The 17,745-nt window shown below is 38.0% G+C and overlaps 1 long non-coding RNA gene across 1 annotated transcript in view; it reads right to left on the bottom strand.

Moving 5' to 3' along the window:
- The window catches only part of LOC145720968 (uncharacterized), a 326,301-nt gene that overhangs the window by 59,317 nt on the left and 249,239 nt on the right, over positions 1-17,745 (bottom strand). The window lies entirely within an intron of this gene.

Below are 17,745 nucleotides of genomic sequence, written 5' to 3'. Positions count from 1 at the left end.
TTTTTTTTAAAGATTTTATTTATTTATTTGAGAGAGAGAGAATGAGAGACAGAGAGCATGAGAAGGAGGAAGGTCAGAGGGAGAAGCAGACTCCCTGCCGAGCAGGGAGCCTGATGCGGGACTCGATCCCAGGACTCCAGGATCATGACCTGAGCCGAAGGCAGTCGCTTAACCAACTGAGCCACCCAGGCGCCCGGGAGCACTAATTTATCAGAACAGATGTGGTTCAATGACAAATAAAGAAAAAAAGTAGCATGACATACCATCAGGGATTATTAGAAGAAAACATTGCATGTAGGAAGAATTACTGACAAAATAGGGACCTGAGTAAGCAATATAACTTTGTGGAAAATTGAGTGACTGATTATGTGCAGAGATGTATGGATGTGTGTGTGTATGTGTGTGAATGTATGTGTGTGTGTGTAATATATGAATACAGAGTTACCACATATTGAATCTTTACTATGTATCAGAAACTGTGCTAAAGCACTTTATTTTCTTAAAGTATGTATTTAGTTTCATGACAACCCATTATGTTGGTCATATTATTATGCTCTGCTTACAGACAAGAAAACTGAGTCATAGAAAAAGAAGTATTTTGTGTAAGACCCAGGGCTAATAAGAGCCAAAATCTGAAATGAGTCTTTTAGCCTCCAGAGTCCCTGCTCTTAAATGGACTTCAGTGCCATGCACTAACTCTTTGAAAGACTAAATGATACCGGCTACCATTTACAGAGCACATAATAACCATGCAGGGTGGGAAATGTTAGGTATACTAGGTCTAAATCTTAGCCATAGGTTTCATGTCTCCACTTTACAGTCAGAGGAGCTACGGCTTAAAACACTAAGAAAATAAAAGAATGGTGGACATAAATCTTCCATCTGAAAAACTTCACAAACAGAATAAAGAATAAGCCTTGCAAACATTTACAGAGGGCATACAAAACTGGTGGGCTATTTATAGATGTCTGCGGCTGTTGGCAGGATAAGGCCAAGAACTACACACAACTCATCACTAGGAACCTACACTGGACTGCATAATTCTTGTTGTAAAATATTTATATCTATATGTGTGATTACAGATGACAACTGAACTATTAAGAACATTTAATCCTTCTGATGTAATAAAAAAAAAATGAAATCCCTAAAATATTTTCCATAACTTTAGGGTCATGAAATGGTTGTGCAATCACAGACAAAAACTGGAGGAAGGATTTTTGTTCAGAGTTGATTTCTCTGAAATTCTGGTAGGATAGATAACACATTAATAATAGGCTTGGGCTGGTACATTTAAATAATTTTTTTTTGAAAATGAAAAGGGAATTTCTACTTCTTCAGACATTTAGCAAACTCTTAGGCCATAAGAGTTAAAGTTATAGACAGAATGGAACACTTCTGATTTTATGCTCTGGCATATTGTATTTGATCTCATTTAAACATCAGGGGCAGCATCACACAGACACATAGAAAAATGCAGTAAAATCATGTTGTAGGATCTCCCCCAGTTCCATACATGTGACTGTAAAATCAAATCAAATCATGCTTTCCTTGTATACCATAACATTGCTGCAATCACTGTTGCCCAGCATTAGCAGGGTTCCAGTAGCAGAAAGCATCGACCATGCTTTGCTTTTCACAAATCCCAGGCAGTGCCGGCATGGTCCTCAGCCTGAAGGACAGAATACATTTATAGATGGTAAGTCACCTGATAGTGCCAAGTGTATTAGTTGAAGTGGGCTAACAAAAGAGACCCAAAAATACATATTGGTTCAACAATAAAGGTTTTCTTTCTCACTCATGAAGCAGTACTAGGCTAGTGAACAGATCAGAGAGATTTTCCTTCTTTACACAGTAATTCAGGGACAAAGGCTAATGAGATCTGCTATCTTCAACAAATGGCTTCCAAATACACCTTGAAGATTTAATCCATTCCAGCAGGCCAGAAAGGAAAGAGAGCATGGAGGAGTGTACCCCTGAGGTGCAGGCTCAGAAGAGACACTTTGCATTCCTCATATTCCATTGACTGGAACTCAATTACGGGGCAGGGCAGCATGGAGCTACAAGGAGGGTGAAGAATGTAGATTATCCGTGTGGCCAGGAATGGATGTGGTTCCTCATGGCCCAGTAAATTACAAACTAAAAAAACAGTGTTAGTTGTACAACCTCAAACATACACATCCAATAAAAAATAGTGGAACAAAGGCAGGAAAACTGTAATATAAATTCCTATTTGGGAAATGGGTCATATGAGAGAGATTCAGATATCCTTGGTTGATGTCAATGATGGAATGTTGCTGGGCAGGCATTATGAAGCACCTCTATTCCAGGAGCAGGGAAAGTTCTTTGATTAGGCCCAGGTTCCTCTCTTTGGGAGGAGCTCCCAGGACCACTGTTCCCCATGGCCTTGGCTCCCCTCATTTGGAGGTGCTTCCAGAGGGCGAATTTCGAGTGTAAGCAAGCCTTGGGGAAACACAGCTTTGAGAGCATGCCTCTTACTTATGTGGCTTAGAGGTCCACAGTGGTTTGTTTGTTTGCTTGTTTGTTTTTAATAATCAGAGGCTTTTTGAGGCAAGACCTATGTTTTGGCCAGTTCCAAGAAATAGTAACCAAACCCAAGGTTTTTTCCAGATATGCTCCCAGACTCCTTTCTTCGCTTCCTTGCTCACATGCCACTTTTTTCAAATAATGGTGGCTTCCCTGATGGCTTGTGGCAGGGAGTGACTGGGTGGGGAAGATAATACCATTAGTCTAAACTTTGCTGCAGGGGACACTTTGTTTAACTGAAGTTTTAATGGGCTTTTGGGGCTCAAAACCTTTTTTAGTCTTACTTCTCCACAGTTAGGGATCTTTCAGAGTCACATTTCTAACTCCTTGAATACCCTCATTTCTGGACTCTGTTTTTCCATTTCATTTCTGTATATAAAGTGGGAAATTCTGATTTATTTTAATAATTTCACTTTGAAAGCTCAGTAGGTACTAGGTTTGCTTTCCAAGTGATTTCTGATTTTTCGGAAATCAGATTTACCAAATGTTTTTCCTAGTGTGATAGATAATACTATTAATCAAATACTCACTCCATCTCCTCCAACTCTGTGGAAGGAGTATATTCTTCCAGCCCATTGATGTTAAGGATGGACACATGACTTGTGTTAGCCAAGAGGCTCTTAGCAGGTGTGACATTAGCAATACTTGTAATGTGCTTTGCTATTGGGCTCGTCCTCTTAAACCACTACCAGCACCATGTCAAGAGCTTCCCCTGAATAGCTGTTGCCTTTCTGGCCAGATCCCAGAATGAATGTATGTGGAATACACTCAAGCACAACCTGAAACTGAAATAGAATTGTCCACCCACATCCAGTCTTGAACAGCTGTCTCTCAGATATGTGACCCACAGATGAGTGAGTGAGAATCAGTTGTGTTGAAGCCACTGAGTTTCAGAGTGGTTTGCTATGTAGCAATAGCTAACTGATACACTCTGCATAAAAAGGCTGTTCATCTTTATAGTCTCCAGTATCTGTCTCCTTGCTATTAGTTACCTATTGCCCTACCATTAAGCCAATGCACAAATTTTTGATATGGTACATAAAAATTAAGATACAAATTCAGTACTGCTAAGTGGGAGTTAGCTGCTTTAACAACAACAACAACAAAACCCAACATGTATGACAGCTCAAACTTATTCAATAGGACTGGGCAGGCAAGCAAGTTGAAGGTTAACATGGTCTTAAAAAGTTGTTATTAGAGTCATCTTTATTAGATCAAGCCCAGAAATTAAGATGGAAAATGTATCAGAGGTTTTCCAATCCAGGCCTAGAAGTGGTATACATAATTTCTGCTCATATTTTATTGGCCAGAATTATTTGTACAGCCACATCTAACTGCAATGAAGAATGGGAAATAAATTCTAGTTGGGTGCCCAGGAAGAGAAGTATAACATGCATTTTTGGTGATCAGCTCACAATCTCTGCCATGTCACATACAGCCCCTCTCTGAGAGGAGGAAAAGAGCCTATGAGGGCATCCTTTGCTGTGTCACTCAGGCATTTTGTTCTACTAAGATCAATATCACCATTGCTGCTCTTCCTATACCTCCTATGTTTATGTATCTGCTTCTATGCTAGCTCCTATTTCACATTACCTTTTGTTAAACTCTTACTGTATTCTAAGCACTTAATACGCTTATTTTAGTTAGCCCTCATATTACAGGTGAAAAAAATGCTGATAAATAAGTAGGGGAGTCAGGAAAAAAACCGATGTCAAATTCCAACATGTTATACTATATGTCTGTATATAATCAAGTTCATCTTAGATAATCTCAAGTGTTTAAGTAAATGAACTACAGTTCTTCACACACATACACACATGCATACACACACACTTACCTGTCTATACTAAGATAAAGGACAAAGAAGTAGGGTGAGATTAGGCTATGAGGGTTTCAAAATTCACACAAAATGGATATTCTTATTGTACAGTGAAATTGAGAGCCGGGGCACCTGGGTGGCTCAGTCGTTAAGCATCTGCCTTCAGCTCAGGTCATGATCCCAGGGTCCTGGGATCGAGCCCCGCATCAGGCTCCCCGCTCTGCGGGAAGCCTGCTTCTCCCTCCCCCACTCCCCTTGCTTGTGTTCCTGCTCTCGCTGTGCGTCTCTCTGTCAAATAAATAAATAAATAAATAAATATATAAATAAGAAGAAATTGAGAGCCAATTAGGCTCTTTGCAAGAGAATGTTTTAAGGAAGACTAGTACGAAGAATGAATTAGAGCAGGGGCGCCTGGGTGGCTCAGTTGGTTAAGCAACTGCCTTCGGCTCAGGTCATGATCCTGAAGTCCCGGGATCGAGTCCCGCATCGGGCTCCCTGCTCAGCAGGGAGTCTGCTTCTCCCTCTGACCCTCCTCCCTCTCATGCTCTCTGTCTCTCATTGTCTCTCTCGCAAATAAATAAAATCTTAAAAAAAAAAAAAGAATGAATTAGAGCAGGTAGAAGGGTATGAGAATTAGTAATACATAAGTAAATGAACTACAGTTCCTCACACACATACACGCATGCACACACATGCATACACACACACTTACCTGTCTATACCAAGATAAAGGACAAAGAAGTAGAGTGAGATTAGGCTATGAGGGTTTCAGAATTCACCCAAAATGGGTATTCTTATTGTACAGTGAAATTGAGAGCCAATTAGGCTCTTTGCAAGATAATGTTTTAAGGAAGACTAGCACAAAGAATGAATTAGAGCAAGTAGAAGGGTATGAGAATTAGTAATATATAATTAGGCAGAAGACTTTGGAGGGTGTTATTAATACATGGCTTGTCGCCTATTCCTTCTGGCTCATTCTGGCTTCCAAACTGATCAAAAAGGAAACAAGTTAATTTAAGAATGACATGGCCCTTAGCTATTCTCTTTGAAAATATCCTTCATTGTACTTGGATGACACTAAAGGCCAAATATATAAGCATGTCATTTTACTTTGGCTTGAATATCTAGCCAAGGGAATGGAAGAGTGGCCTTTCTTCTCTGGCCTTTAGACCTCTTAAATTCAGAAATTCATAACAATTTCTGTACCATATGCCCTGACCACCTCTAAGTTTCTCATTACTCCTCTGGATCTAGTTCAAGGCAATACAATTTGGAGGGTTTTTTGTGTTTTGATTTTTTTTTTTTCAATAAAAAAGTGAAGACACCTAAACGAAATATTCATGCAATGTCCAACAATCAATTTTATGTCCAAGACCAATTATAGTATCAGGGCAATTGTTGATATCATTTCTTTTGGGGGAATGTTTTCTATACTATCTAGGAGATGAACCCAATGATATCATTATGTTTTCACGTTTAAAATTACTGGAATAATTAAGAAAAGTAAGCCAAGAAAATAAAGTTTTACTTGGAATGCTATAATTTGAGGCATTTACTTTTATGAGAGTTGATGTCACTGGCCTCACTTTAAAAATGAAGACTATTGAATAACAATTGGAGAGTTAACAAAAAAATCTTGAGCCAAATTCCAATACATGAGCAGTAAAGAGAGAAGGAGGAAGGATTATAAGACAAAGGATTGGGCCTTTCTTCTACCACTTCCTATCTGGAACATGTAAGGAATCCAACCACCTAGGCATCAGATGCCTCACCTTTAAGACAATGATAGTCACACCTTACCAGTCCAAAGACAGAGAGCTAAACCATTCTCTGAGGTCTCCTCCAGTTCTAAAATCCAAATCTAAACTCTAGTAAAAACTTAAAGGATGCAGGTGACTAATAACCTAGGTCTCCATGACAAGTGGAAGTTAATGCTCTGAAGGCTTTCCCATGCTTCCTCTATTCCCTCTAGTTTGGATCATTAGATGTACTAATTACCAGTCATGGTGGATTGTATTACTCTTGGCCAAATAGTCTAATTTTGCTGCTCCCAGTAGAACAATTTTGTTATCTCTACTTTATTGAACCCAGGAGTATCTATGTGATCCAAGGAAATGTAGACAAAAGTGGCTATGATTACTTCATGAAAGCAATGCTCTCCAAATAGCGAATAATGTAGGATTTCACTGTAGAGTGATCAACTTTTCCTGTTTACCCAGGTCTTGGGGATTTTCTGGGATGTGGGACTTTCAATGTTAAAACCCAAATGTCCCAGGCAAACCAGGATGAGTTGGTCACATTTGGTTTTATTGATTAAAGTGCCCCAATCTGCCTGGGTACAATGTTGTTCCATGGCTGTTCAGGATCTCCTGGCTAATTCCTTTTTAATCTGCTTTCATGCAAACTTAACAATCCTGTGTACCATTTACTTCTGTAAAAGTTTTCTAGAAAACAAATCTGACAAACTAACAATCCCTATAAGGTCTCCCCTCTCTGACAGCATTGTCAATTTAATAGGAGCCTTCAAGGGCTAATCTCAAGGAAATAGAAACACAAAGGTGAGAGATTTTGGAGACAGCAGGAAAATGCTCAGCCATTCCCAGTCCATACCATGTACACCAATATTTACAGTAGACATAGGTCTGGATTTGCATATATTAGATGTAGCTTTAGGGTCCTACTTTTCCACATAGATGTTCTGTGACCTTGCAACAGCCACTTAAGCTCTTTGAGTTTGGTTTCTCATATTTTAGAAATGGGGCAAAAACAGTATGAAGAGTGTTTTATAAACTCTACAAAGCTATAAAATTGTGCTATTACTGTGCAGTACATTCATAAAGACTGACCATATTGTTAAATCACATTCTATCCATTCACCAAAGTAATTTTTTATTTAATGATCATTTCCCCTTATCCCAGCTCACACTTATGTGTAGCAAAAGAAGAATGGGCAGGTGATATCTACCCTATACTCACAAATATGGACATGATGTCAACTTATATCAGGGAGGAAATCCAACTTGGTCAACTAAGCATGGGTAATAACTATTGGAAATGCACAGTTTGGCAGTGTAGGGTGTAGGTGATGGGGAGGAGTTAGGGTAGTAGAAGGAAAAGCAACTTGTCATTATTCTGAATCTCTGTACTAGGAGGCAAAGAAAAGAAAATACACCAGAGCTCCTAATAAGTTCATTTTCATTTTAAAGGGGAGCAGTTAACTCCCCTGTCTTTACCTGTTTATGCAGCTATTATTAAATATCATAAAATAGGTGGTTTATAATCAACAAACATTCATTTCTCATAGTTCTGGAGGCTGGGAAGTTCCAGATGAAGGCAGGCAGGAAGAGGCAGTGAGAGCCTGCTTCCTGGTTCATAAATGGCCATCTCCTCTCTGTGTCCTCACATGGTGGAAGGGGCCAAGGGAGCTCTCTGGGGTCTCTTCTATAAGAGCATTAATCCTCACATGACCCGATCACCTCCCAAAGGCCTCACTTTTACATTGAAAAATACCAGCACGTTGGAGGTTAGGTTTCAACAAATGAATTTTGGGGGGATGAAAACATTCAGTCTATAGCATCCCCTCAAGCCACTTTGTATTCATTTACAGTAAGACCAGTTTGAAGGGTGATTCAGTCAGTTTGCCCCTCCAAGCCTACACCCCATTTTCTCCTCCCTACTCTGAGCCCTTATATAGATTACATCAATGGGTATCTTTGCCATCTGGCTCCAAATGGGAACACTGGCAGAAATTAGAGGAAGGTAAGTTAGATTAGGGTATTCCCCTCTGACTGAACCATTTTCTTGAATGGTTGTTGAGAGATTGACTATATCCCTCAACTGAAACTCACAGCTCTGGTCAAGGTACCCCTCTCCACATGACTCATTCCAGCTTCCCATTACCACTGGCTTAAGGTGATAACAGCACTTTGATGTTACTATCCTAGGGACATTTTGTTATCAACCTGTGGTTTTCCTACATTCTGTTAAACCCTCTTCAAATAATCCATTTTGAGAACACCATTTGGTTCCTACCAGCCCCTAAAGCATTCAAGTATTTACTCTGCATCAGTCCTAATATACTTGTTTAGATATATATGTTCTGTTCATTTTTTAAAAATCTATAACAACCATTATTTTAATTTATTTATGGTAACACTTTGTATTGATTATTATTTCATTGAAAGAGAGTATTTTTCTTGACTCTGCCTTTTTTAATCAGGATAAAAAATAAATTAGACTTACAAGAACCAGTTGCTCTACAGAACAGACTCTTGACCAGCCTCTCTGGACATTGGTTTTAATGAAGGCTACCGAAAAGCTCAGAAACAAAGTCTTCCTTGTGCTTTTCTGCAAGATAAGTGAAGCTGATTGCTGGATAGTTTCCAAAGTGCTGTTTTTAAAGGCCTGGCTTCTCTCTCCTCTTAGACCATTTCGAACGAACACATGTGAACAATCTGAGCCTTGCCAGTGTGTCAGTTTTATTGCTCATTCAGACTTGGGAATTGAATTGAATGCAACAAATGCTTATTGAACCATAATTTTGTGCAAAAGCACTTCGTCAGGTGCTGTTGAGAATATAGAACTAAATTATTATTATCAGAAATGAAAAACTCAGAATTTAGGAAACACTTTTAAATTGAAACAATAACTATTGTTATACAACTATAATGTTCCAAAATTTTCCTAGCTACTTATTCATCATTTTACTCCATTTAAATTTCAGAAAAAGGTTGGAAGGGAGCAATGACTTGTGTTTTTATGAATGGAAAACACAAAGACTCAGAGATGCTAAGTATGTTACTCATAATCATACAGCTAATAAGTGGGGAAATTAGGATTTGGATGAACCAGGATTTAGATCCACTGATCCAGGCATTCCCGGTGCCAAAGTGCATGTTGATCATTGTAACCCTTAAAAATGGCACTAACCTTATTCTGTATTCAAAACAGCCAAAGGAAATCATCTTCCATAATGTCAGCTGTCCATTTAATGCTAATGCTTCTCCCTTTGAGCAGCTTCCAGAACATAGGCAAAATCAGACCATGAAATGTATATTGCCTCCTGCAAGGGGAGTCAGGATGAAGAAGTGGAGATGGGGGTGCAGGTCTCCTCCTTGGTTAGGTCAGCCCAATAGTCAAATGGTTTTTATAGACTGGCTCTCCGACACAGTGAAGTGAAGAGGCCTGGAGAAAATTCAGTATGCTTGCATCCAAATGGAACAGCATAGAAATATCCCTATCGTTTTGTTTTGTTGGATGCATAGTTGTTTGTAAACAGAGATTTAGAACATTAGGGTCTCTTTTTAATTCACTAGGAGAGCTTATGAATTAAGGCAAAAGGCAGTGATTTCTCCAGTTAGACAATTCTTTTTTTAATATTAGTCATCTGCTTCATTAATCTTATTTCACATTGTTACAAAGAAATGTTTCTTTGTCATCACACATTACTAGTGTGTCTTTTCCTGGTTACATACTATATTGGATGCAATTATATCCCAGAAATTTCCTGTTTAAGAAAAAGGAGTCTAAAATAGAAGAATTAAATAATTGACACTCTGATAAAGCTAGAGCTCTCTCTACTCCAGGACAAAAGACTGCTCCTGGGAAAAACCAATTGCTAGTCCCTTCCTGCCACAGGACTCTGGTTGTGTCTGCATCATAATGCATGTGATAAGTGATCTAAATTCTTCATAGAGGAAAAAAATCTCAAAGAACTCTCTCTTCTGCTCCACTTTTTTAAAACAGGAAACATATTTTGCTTCTTAGCCTAAATGACCACATCATTTGAATCTTAGAAACCAAATGAAGTTTCTTCCCAAAACTAAATATTATTTCTTAAAGGAGCTCTCCATAATTAACGAGCAGAGCCAGATGTCTTTTCTATGGGCCATCCTTTTTCAAGATGAAATTTGGTTTGAATGGCAGTAGGTGGATGGTAGAGATGGCCAAATGTGCCCATGATTCAGAAACAGATAATCAATATGATGATGTCTGGATCACTGTTGTTCTGGTCCCTGATCTCCTATCTTATTCCATGTGAACAATGGCCAAAGTTCATACTTTGGAAGAGCTGAGCTATTGATGACCACCATGGTGCACGTTGGCCATTGTGTCTAAACAAAATAAGATATACCATTGTACTTGGAACACAAGAGTCTAATATGAGTTCACTTCACCAAAGGGCAGAAAACGTTGTTCGGAAAAGATTGTAACAGAGTTTGGCCTGGAATAAACAGTCTTCAATATTAGAACTGGCCTGGTGTGATATATTCTCCAGGCTTTTGGTCCTACAGTTGTGACGTGTAACTGTTTGACCAAACAGTTAAGCCACAGTTTCATGTTTCCCAAATATCAGTCATTCATATGCCACCCACAGGGATTTTGTGAACCCACATTTTTATTTAAATAGATTCATCATTTTAATGTCATTAATTTATTTAAAACAACTTTTTCACTATCACAAAGAGAAAACCATAAGTAGAAGTAAACCATACAATAAAGAATTAATAAAATATTGCTGCTAAATTTTAAAAATTAAAATTAACCAAAAATTAATTTTTAAAATGAGCAGTAGAAAACTCTTAATATAGTCTTTAAGCCCTGTGTGGGCATGTTCTACCCATCTACCTCTTCAGTTTTCCCAACACACTCTCTTGCTTGTTCCACTCCAAACACAGTGAACATCTCCTAGTTTTTATTTTTTATTTTTTTTTTATTCTTATGTTAATCCCCATACATTACATCATTAGTTCTAGATGAAGTGTTCCATGATTCATCGTTTGTGCTTAACACCCAGTGCTCCATGCAGAACGTGCCCTCCTCAATACCCACCACCAGGCCAACCCATCCTCCCAAACATCTCCTAGTTTTTAATTATCCTGGCTCTTCATCAGGGCTTTTGCTGGCTATTTTCCCTACAAGTAAGTCTCTTCCAGATCCGCTTCCCACATTTCTGTTCAATCCTCAGATTTCAGACCTCAGTTCAAGGTCACTTCCTCAAGAAACATTTCCCTGTCTCTATGACTGAGACAATTTTTCCTATACCTGAAATCACCATGTACCATTCCCTGGTATGTCTTATTTTGTGACCATTTTACATTTCCTTCGAACTTCTTTGTTTAATGCACATCTGTCCCAATAAACTGGAAGGTCCATGAAGGCATGCCAAACCACAATAAGGGATGGGACCTGAGGGAAAATCGTATATTTTTCTGGAAAGAGAGAAACCATTTTCCTTTGCAAGAAAGAAACTATTTCTTCAGGTAAGGGGACACAAATGGGAGTGGTTCTGGATGGGGGGAGGGCAGAGATGCTGAATTTCAGGGTTCTTTGCATTCCGAAATCTTTAGAACCTAGCCATTCAGTTGTGGAGATCTCATTTTTCTCAATTCTTATTTTTACATATAAATACCCTGGTAACTCTGTGGGCTTACATTAAAATAGATATGGATCTATTAAGTAAATGTTCATTCATGAACCACCTGAGATCATCTTGTATACCACCAATGGTACTTACAACACACCTTGGAAAACCCTATTAGAGTTAGCATGGGGATAATATTCCCAAAGTCCAGCCTCTCTTGTATCACTTTTCTGAAGAGAGTAATTTAAGGTTTTCTCCACGTTGGCAAAATCAAAATATTTGAGTATACTTTAGGGCTCCACTCTATCTTTGCAACTTATTTCCCAATACTATTCATCACTTCCCCGATGTTCCTGACAAGCTGAACATTCCCCAAACATTCCCTCCTCTGACCTCACGCTTATGCTCCTCTTTCTATTGGGAATGCTGTTACCCCCACAGCATTTCTTCTCATAATACCCCTAATTCTTTTTCAAAGCCTATCTTAAATATCTCTTCTTACTTAAAACTTTCCCTAATTCCCCTAAATAAGTTTAATCTCTCCATCCACTGAAAGGCACAGGACTAGGACTTTATCTAGTTTCCATCATATAATGTATCACTTCTTACCTTGCATTGTACTACTTTATTCCCATATCATAATGTCATCAATAAACAATCAAATAATTAAACTGTATGCTCCTTGTGAAGCAGGGTTTTTGTCTTATTTATATTTTAATTTCTCACAGTGCCTGGCACAATGTAGACACTCAATAAGATGTAAAATTGTATAAACAAAACTGACCTGTTCCATTTTAAAGAAATGCTTAAACTTTCTGGGCCTGACTTTAAAATCTCATCCTATCCATGTGTGGGGTACTTTGGTGTGGGCTCTTTTTTTTCTTTCTTGTATCTCAGGGTTTTTTTGTTTTATTTATTTATTTATTTATTTTATTATTATGTTATGTTAATCACCATACATTACATCATTAGTTTTTGATGTAGTGTTCCATGATTCATTGTTTGCGTATCTCAGTTTTTCATAGGGAGTGCTAAGTAGAGAGAATGGACCTCTCCCTGATCAATTTTCACAATCTGGCTGGGATAATAATGCCAAGATGTGACTTGAGAGGAGAGTCCAACTGTGAAGGTACATCAAGCCAAGGGAAGATGAGGAGGTACAGAATGCATCATAGGACTTTGGAGATCAAGGGCATCCATGTTCTTTGATAAGCCATGTTTACATTTAGGAAGGATCTTTCAAAGTGAGATGTCCCACAATTAGGTAAGTTTCTTCCCTCCTCCCCCCACTCCCCCGCCTTTTTTTTTTTGCTAATGTACTCTGACAAGTAGAATTAAATAGGTGATAATGCTGATAGGAAGCTGTTATTTGACAAATCAGTTATTTATGTTTCAATTTCATTCAGCTACCACAATGAATGTAATATCTGCGAACAGGGCCATCTTGATGGCTCTTTCTCTCATCCACAAACCATTTGTGGACTGCTGTCAAGTCAATCATTCTCCAACAGTACCCTTCATACCCATCCTGCTGAAGAGCCTTCAAGTGCTGCTTCTCTGTGCCTCACAATTTAAGATCAGTCTTTAGCTTGGCATTCAGTGTCCTCTACAGTCTGGACGAACTGACTTTTCATTTTCTCATACTCAAGTTCGGGAAAGCAAACTGACCGTCTCTAGACTAGGTTGCTTCTAAAATATTTTGAATGAGTTGATACTATAGAAAATGTTGTATGAGTTGTCAATACTTAAAAATCATAAGGGAGCACATGAAAATCTAGATTTCTGCCTATCTTGAAAAATTCAGAATTTCTGGCAACACTAGGTCTTTACTCTTGAGTGACAATGTTCTCAGGTATCACCAAGCAGCCGCTGTCCCCTTTGGATAGCCACATCTTCTCCAGCTCTCTGCAGACTCCATCATTCCCTATGACTCTTGCACACACCAGCCCTATTCATTTTCATTCTTTGTCAAACCTCTGCACACAGCTACATTTAAAGCCCTGGAGTCTAGTCATACCAGATAATTTGCTGTCAGTCTGTCTTGCCTCCACTCATTTGTTTGAATTGTCCCCTCTATTTAAGTGATCCTGCCTCATTCTGCCTCCCATCAATAGCCAATGTCTTCATAAATACTTTTCTAATGCACCCTACCAGACATGCCCTATTCTTTTTCTCCATCTTCATATCTTATAATTTATTTTATGGAATTATTTTTGTCTATTTTGAATGATGGTTCATTAGAAAATGGTTTTTTGACCCTTCTTGAGTTAGCATTGGACAGATGACGTTGTTCTTAAACAACTTGATTCAATTCTGCACTCAGCCACCTGCTAGCTCTGTATTACAAAGTTAGACCTTTCATGTTTTAAAATGCTGGTTTCTTTATCTGCAACTAAGACTCTTATTCATTTTGGAGGATTTTGTGAGGATTAGAGAAGACAGCACATGAAGAGAGCTTAGTATTGCTCCTGGTACCTAAAAAGCTCTCTCTAAATGTTAACTCTGCTAACTCTTATTATGAATATGACAGCATTCCTGGCAGTTATTTAAAGCAAAGAAACTTTGCAGCTGAATAATCAAGAGGACAATGACCCAGTCTTATTTGCAGCCTATGAAACAAGCAGTAACAAAAATCTTATTTCATCTCTTTTACTAGATAGTAAAAGATTAATATTTTACATTTACATAGCACCTGCAGAATATAAAACAGCTGGGGCTGGTGTTTCATAAAGAAGCCCTCAAAGGGTTCTACCTTCTGGACAGATCTCATTAAAATCAAAGCAACATGACATTATCACCCTCCTTAAAAAGAATGGCAGAATTATGCATTTTAACAGAGAAACTGACCATAATAGAGCATAAAAAATTATCTACTCCTTATACAAAATTCCTTCATCCTATTACTCCTTGGAATACCACATGTAGGCCAGATCAACTTCCCTTAAGAAATAATCATAAATTAAATTATGACCCATTGTATGGGTCAAAATAAATAATGAAGTCCTTGCCATTTGGAAAGATGATTGAAGAAGAAGGAAAGGGAGAAGAAGGAGGAGATGTATTTAATATTCCCAAGCGTGTGCTTAGTGCATGATCTCACATCATCCTAACAACCCTAACAAGTAGGCAGTAGTACACTATCTGATTGATAAATACAAAAACTAAAACTTGGAAAGGCTATAAAACTGGTTCACTGTTACATAGCCAGTGAGTAGTAGAGATGAGATGCCAACTCAATTCTCTTTGTTCCAAGAACTCTATTCTGATTCACTATATTCTAATACTGAGGACACTCTGTGAGAGTGTTTAAATAAAAAAAAATAAATCATTCAATAACCATTTATGATTTCCAGAACTTTTGCTAAATTTCACACAACTAGGATTAAAGAAAACTTTTGGATACTTAAGGAATACACATGGAATTTCTACTGAAAACTCGAGTTAATGATTATTACCTGCAATATAGGACATTTCTTCTAAACTTTACTGATGTCAAAGCATAGCAAACCACCCTTAAAGAGTTTTAAGGAGAATGTGAATACTCTTGAATATCCTTAATATTGTAGTCTTGAAATCCCATGTCAAATGTTCAGAAATCTTATTTGGATGAATCTTGGATCTGTTTCCCTGAAGTATTTCTCTTTTTAAGATGTTCTTAGTAGAATGAATGATCATTGTGTTGATTGGGCACAATCATACTTACTGTGACTGTAATTTAAATTTGAGACAAAGCTAAGTATGATCCATTAACATGTAGATTGGAGGGGCAGAAAATAAAACCAATTCTCCCTTTTGGGGGAAAAGGAAGACTAACATGAGTATCTCCTGCAAGATAGTTACTTACACATATTATATTATTTAATTATCAAAACAAATCGGTGAAGTCAGAATTATTACCCCCAGAAGCAGAAACTGAGTCAGGGCAGGAGGAAAGGATTTGCATCAAAATACATGACTCATCCATAACAGAGCCAGTTATTCAAATTCTGGTCTCTTAAACTACAAAGCTCATAATAATCTCTAAAGTCCAAGAAAATATGGATAGTTTCTTCTCCACATTTTGAAGAATGATTTTAGTAGTAATAAAACTTCCTTTTTTCTCTTTCTTATATTTTCCAATTTCTAAAGAAATAAAAGATCAAACATTGGTATTTTTTTAAAACTGCCAGTTTCTACAATCAAGGGTAGTAACAGTATTCACCACAAGTAGTAAACTCCTGCTTAGTTTGGGGAAATGCTAATGGGCCTTTCAGTTATGGAAATCTCATTTGTGCTGGAAAGCACAAGGTTACCTTCTCTACCTAATGAAGCAAGTTGGTGTTTTACTTACATGGAGATGTTCTTCTAATGTTAATTGGATTTTTGTTTTTTTTTTTTTACTTTGTTTTATTTTGTTTTTTCTGCATTGAAAATGGAGAGAGGAGGTGGGGGGAGAGAGAGAGAGAGGTAACTTAGGAGTCATTGATTTGATACTTGGGGAGAGAAAAGAGTCTGAAGTTTGAGATGAGTAGACCCATAACCATGATGACAAGCAGTGACTACTTACAAGAGAATGGGACTTGGGGAGAAATAATGGTATAGTACAGAGGTATACGTGATTGTCTATTTACTATCTTATTAATTTCTTATGCTACCCTCAAATTCACAAGAAAGTCTAATACACATAGGAACTTCATATCAGACATGCTTTAGAAGTTCGTTCACACATGGAACAGGGCAGCAAGCACTAAACCTAATACTTACTGGATGCTTTCATTTGTGATGATCACTGTCCTCATCTATTTATATGTGTCACCTTCTTCCACAACAAGCATAAGAAGGAAGTGCTTTCATTATGTCAATTTTTTTTCCGTGGAAGCTGAGGGCCAAAGAGATTACATCCCTTGGCCATGGTTACACAGTAAGTAAAAGTTGGAGCTGAGATTTGAATTTGAGTCTTCATTCTTAATCACTTTCAGTGATGATGATACAGCTATCCCCACACTTCCTCTTGTCAGAAGCCATCACACTGATAACGTACCATATTTTTAAAAAAAGAAGTGTGGGAGGAGTTTTCCACAATGCACATCAATGCCCGAGATTGAGTAACTAGTGGTAAGTAGCAACAACTGAGAGTGGAGAAGCTGTCTGTAGCTTGGATCTTACACAAAAACTCATGTCCTCAAATAGTATATAGGAAACAGTGGGGTGTTATTCAGAATATAGGAGTGAATCAAGCAACCTATGCTGGGGTTACATAAGGATGGTTAAAGTATTCTACCATTTCTCATTTATTTTTCAAGCTGTCTTGGCTGAACTTGCCCAGAGAACCTCAGCCATCTCTCACTGGTTGTACCACATGGAATTGCTTTCTGTATTCTGCCCATGGATGTTATCTCTATATATTCCAGCAGAGACTAAATGAATCAGGGATGTGGAAAGCAGAATCTTATTGCTAGAGATAAATCTGGGTAAGTTAGATTATCTGAAACTTCGGCTTTAGCATTTGCCAACCTCTTATTCAACTCATGTCTTTCAACTCTTTCTACTAGACTTCTTCTCCCATTCTTATCCTATCTGTATAGATAGCACCCTGAATCCCACCCCTAGCCCAGGAGTTAGGCACTTCAAGTATTTTAATTTGCTACAAAAAATAAGATATGTCATCTTGCTGCTAATGCTATCTTGTGATTAAACACACACACACATTCATATATATATATATGGCTTCAAAGCCATTCCTGTGATAGTACCCTTTCTACTCACTAGCTATGGCAGTTTTCAGGTATGGCTGCAAATCTCTGACATTCTTCCTATTGAGAAGTGAAGTCTATGTCCCCTCTCCTTGCATCTGGATGGGCTTGCACTACATCCACCAGTGGAATATGGCAGAAATATTATGTGACTTCCAAAGCTAGGTCTTAAAAGATCATCTGACTTCCTCCTTACTCACTGGAACACTTTCTTTGGGAGTCCTGAACTATCATGTAAGAGGTCTATCATGAAACCACAATGATGAAGTCTTGCATATGCATTTCGG

This window comes from Leptonychotes weddellii, chromosome 4 (assembly GCF_054177405.1).
Source record: "Leptonychotes weddellii isolate Sample4059 chromosome 4, ASM5417740v2, whole genome shotgun sequence".
NCBI classification, from domain to species: Eukaryota; Metazoa; Chordata; class Mammalia; order Carnivora; family Phocidae; genus Leptonychotes; species Leptonychotes weddellii.
Note: the sequence above shows the minus strand (reverse complement) of the source record. Positions and strands in the feature narration are given on the sequence as shown.